General features: G+C 40.9%; 1 long non-coding RNA gene across 1 annotated transcript; it reads left to right on the top strand.

Annotated features, from left to right (window-relative positions):
• The first annotated feature begins 224 nt into the window (after window positions 1-224).
• Window positions 225-3000, top strand: LOC311434403. Its single transcript, XR_014691453.1, has 4 exons — window positions 225-393; window positions 762-845; window positions 956-1022; window positions 1741-3000. It is a non-coding gene; the product is annotated as an uncharacterized lncRNA (long non-coding RNA).
• Window positions 3001-4926: the final 1926 nt, after the last annotated feature.

Genomic DNA, 4926 nt, shown 5'->3' with positions numbered 1-4926 from the left:
GCTGAACCAAGCCAGAACTATTCAACAAATATAACAATTTTCAGTTAAATGAAAACCCAAGTCATGCTATACTTGCAAGCTGCTACTTGAGGGTCTTTGAAGCTCAACATATCAATCAGAAAATCCTGAGCTGCCAGGACCAACAGGTGACTCGGGATGTTAATTACTGCTGCCCAGGTGGATGAGCTGATTAATATTCTTACAAGTGGGATGAAGGACCCTTCCCTGTGCTCCTCTGCAGCTGCTTGGCTAATGCTGCAGTTTCCTCCTGCTGGCCAGCATTCACTGGCATGGGCTATGCCCACAGAAGCCCAGGAGGCAGATTTGTGACTCTGCTTCTCCCACTCCCAGCTACCGTCCATGAGGCATGCCAGAGCTGCAGCACTGGAAAAGGTGCAGCGTTCCACTTGCTTATTCTGGCTGGTTTGGGAAAATGATGGTAGTAAGGAGCTACTGCTTTCCAGGAGGCCCCTGGGAGAGACTAATCCAGCCCTCTACATCCAGACTTCCCACGTTTCCCACGGAAGAATTGGTTGGCAGTCAGGGCAACTACTGTGCAGGGGGACCAGGCTCTGCCTGGATAACTCGCTGTTCAGATCCTCTGCTACAAATTGTCCAAAGGAAAGGCAATGCAATGTTAACATCCTGTCTGGAAGAATAAAAATAGAGGATAAAATGTCTGTTTTGGATGAGAAATGTTTCACAAAGCGTTTGTCTGCTACTCACAATGCTTTGCCACCATACCATTATTAAATCCACAGCCAAAGCATGTCAGTATCAGAAGTAGGAGCCAGAGGACTGCCAAACTGAGGCACTCGGTCCTTTCCTGACCACTGTGGTTTCAGGTACCTCAGTCCTTTCATTAGCTGTTTAATTGTCCTGCAAAGGTCTTGAGTCAATATTTTTATTTCCTGACTCTACCTGCCAGTGGTGAACAATCTGCTCCCCTTTTCAGAGCATCTGACTAAATTTAACAGGCAGGACAAGGAGGACACGCCTATGCTTGCTGGACTGGAAAAATTGTAAGTATATTTAACAATTTAAAGTATGCATGCAGACTTTGAAAACAGCTACTTTGTTCTGAATAGGACTACTGTTCTGCTGACTTTTTTTTTTCTATGTTGTGGAAATAAAAGGGTTCAGATTATATTGGAAATATGTAAAAAAAAAAAAAAAAAAAAAAAAAAAAGAATGTTATAGCTCCATAAATAGATTGAAGTATCAAAATGAATATTTGGAGGGTCTCATATTTTATATTTTCTGATGTGGGAAATCAAATTGGTTCTTCGTTGCTGAGCAATGACAACTGGAAATGAATGATTTATTCTTACTTCTATCTTTCACCCTTTTCTGCATAACCTACACAAAGTTGATGTGAACTAGCAATTCATCTGAAAAATCCTGAGTGACTTCAAAAGGCCCATCAGCTCTGCTGAGCTTTCTCAGGAGAACACAAATCAGTTCCTCAAAACTTCATAATACAAAAAAATACAGTATAGCAGCAGAACCGTATTGTAACTAGCACATACTCCATGTGATGTCAGGTAATCATCCTTGTCTTTCTGACAAAATTTTTGAAAATGTAAGATAATAATCTGGTTTGTAACAGCAAACTTCAGGTATAGAGTTTGCCCTGTTGGATGCAAAATTGTACTAAACTTTTCCTTATAACTCCCTGTCTTAAGTATTAATGCACTTTTTTTTTTTTTTTTTTTTTTGGTCATTTGGCATTGTTATTAGTGAAGAAAGGGAAAGAAGAGGCTTGTAAGCATTGCTCTACTGCACTGATTCAACACTTGCATCAACAAAATTGATCCATTGTTCTTTTTTGGTGGAAACCAAGGCTTTTAGAAAGCAGTGTTGAAGAAAACAGCTGGATTTATACTCAAAGGAAAAAGAAAAGATGATTTACTGTATCTTTGTTTTGGAGGGTTTAGAGGAATTCAGTGGGCAGGCTCTGTGGTTCCATAGGGACAAGCCAGTCCTGCCAGTTCTGAATTAAACCCAACAAAAATGGGAGCTGCACATATTAGTGAGACAGCCATCATATAAAAATATGGATCGGATGGGTTTCCCTTGTTGTACATCCAATTTTAACAATCCAAGCTTTTTATTATTGTTATTTTAAAAATCCCAGCTGCACTGTGTTTTCAGGAAAAGAGGAACAGAAACAGCAGCAGCAGGTATGGCTGGGGCCTTTGCCTTTTAAATCTTGCCTATGGTATGTCGGCACCTCCACACTGTGCAGCCACTGACATTAATATCTGCTGAAGCTGCTGGAATCTCCCTTTTATAATCCAAGGAAGCCAGAGAGGATGCTGTTGACCTACAGATATGATAGTAGTGGACAAAGTCTGGACCTTGGATGTTTGAACATGTAAGTGGGCTCTCAGGAACAGAGCCCTGCATTCGATCAGTGGCACACACTACAAATGTCTATGAACAGTGCTTGTCTGACTGCTGTTTTTCGCCGAGCCAAGCAAAACACTATTGGTGAACTACAAAACAGATGAACATGCTCCTATTTTTTGGCACGTGAAAGGAAACCTGCTTTACCCAGCCACATCTGTTTCTTTGATTTAACTCCATGCTCATTCCTGTTAGCTTTGGATGACTGATTTGGCAAATACACTGCAGCCTGCTTCACTGAAAAAAAAAAGGGCTTCCTGGGGAAATAAACCCCTGTATGAGACTTTGATGTGAATATATTTAACAAATTATTTGATTAACCCCTCCTCCTCACCAGTGACTGCATTCTGGGGTGGAGCACAAACCTTACATTAAGGAATCTGGTTCTTCACAAATAAATTGAAGAGGAGATCTTTCCAGTCACCCTAGATGCTCTCACAGCAGGATCATGATTGTTCACAAGATGCTTGCAGAGAAGTAGCAAATATATCCTGCTGGTTTGTAATGTAATTCCAGTGCAAGAGGTAAGACTCAAATGTAGCACAATTCATTAATCTCTAAACCGTGCAATTGCACAAGCTGCAGGAGAATTATAACTTGTGGAGAGAGCACTCAAAAAAAGTGAAAAGAGAGAAGCAGAGAGAAAATTAGAGTTTCAGAACACAGAGGCTACTAACTTAGAGCAGAAAACCAAAACTAAAAGTAGAACTGGACACAGCATGCGCATACCACACACACTTTTTAAAGATAGTTTGAGGAGATCATAAGAGATGCTCATAAAATCTGCATTTGTCCTGTGCTCACAAGCTGGAACTAGTCAAACAATCAGCTACCAGCTAAAGATATGCAGCACTGCTCATATCACTTTGATGCTAAATGAACCCTGGATAGAGACCATCTAATGCACAAATTGCTGGGTGTGTCTGAAGTCACAACAACAGACATTTGAAAAATCACTTTAAGAACACCCAGCATCAAGCTGGGATCTGGGGAGAGGATTTTTCCATGATTAAAAAAAGTGACTACAATTACTCTGTCAGCAAATATTTAGCCCAATGTTTTCCCTGAGAGCCAGCGGCCAGACCCCACAGCACTGCACTTGTACACCAGAACTGAGCTGAACTGTGGGAAAATAAAGCATGCCAAGAAGGGGCAGGCAGTTATCTTGAATTCACACTGATCTGGGTTGACAAGAGAACCGTCCCTTCTGTACACGGCCCGTAAACACCCATGGGAATGCAGTTTTGGTGACAGAAACAGAGAATCCCGCAAATGTGACTATAAATATGATGTGGGTCAGGGAACTCATTTAAACATACTTTATGGCTTGAGGTGTCATCCAGACAGAAAGCACAAACAAGCTGCAAATAGCAGGCCCCTGAGCCTGAAGACGTGCGAATGAGCAAAGTCTTCAAAACAGGGTTTAAGCATAATTTCAATTACATGCAGGCCTCGAACTAGAGATCTGAATGAGGGTAAATTCTACAATTTCCTCAAAAACTAATGCCCAAAGGCCAATCTCTGGGTAACAGTCTATGCCTGATGCAAACTCCTTTAGATGGATGATAGATAGATAGACAGATAAAAAGAGTGGCCAACAAGTAAACACTGGAGATGACAGTATCTATAATGTGAGCTTGAAACATCATTTCATTGGGCTCACATTTCATTGGGCTCACATTTACTCCTTAGTCATCCTTTGTGTTTATTCCCTGAATACATTCTTCTGTCTACAACCACCCCCTGCAGCCAAAATGCATCAGGATGGACCTTCAGCACTGCACAGTCCTTCAGACATCATCATTCCTTGAACCCATTCCCTGCCTGTCTGCCACCAAGGGCATGACACTGTCATCCCCCTGCTCCTTTGTCTTATTTGAGTCTGGTGACTTTCTACTCCCTTTCTTCTTTAGAAAGTGCCTTCTCTCACTGGCAACCTCACCCTCTTTTCTGCTTTCCATTACATTTGAATACCCTTCCTTTTACTCATCTGACAAATGCTCCCTCTGCCTTCAGGTTCCTCTCTAAAGTCTTTGAAGGCTCCCTGTTTTCAGCTACTTGGTGGTGCTTAGCAGGAGTATAGTTGGAGTATGAGCTTACTGGGATAGTGGCTTCCCTTATCTGTGTAGTTTATAGGCATCATGTTAAACTGCAGGGCAAATAAATACTGTTGGAAAATGGGTCTGATAGAAAAACTTACCTTTCTTTTTTCTTAAGCCAACAGGTACTCTGAGTCTTCCGTATGCTGATACTCCTCTATTTTTCCCCTTTTTAAACTGAGTGTATTCATGAAAATTTCATGAAAATAAAGGAAATTAAAATAATAATATAGCAAAATTTTACTTAAAAATATTAATTTTCAGGTCACCATTAGATCCAGCATCCATTCCGTATGATCTCATCTTCATTGTCTAACTACTTATACAGCAAATGTGCTGATTTTTCAAGCTAATATTAGAATTGTATTTTTCCAAGTACCCACCCACTGATACTCTCCACCTTGACTTAATGAGATCA

This window comes from Aythya ferina (assembly GCF_964211825.1).
Source record: "Aythya ferina genome assembly, chromosome: 3".
Taxonomy (NCBI): Eukaryota; Metazoa; Chordata; class Aves; order Anseriformes; family Anatidae; genus Aythya; species Aythya ferina.
Note: the sequence above shows the minus strand (reverse complement) of the source record. Positions and strands in the feature narration are given on the sequence as shown.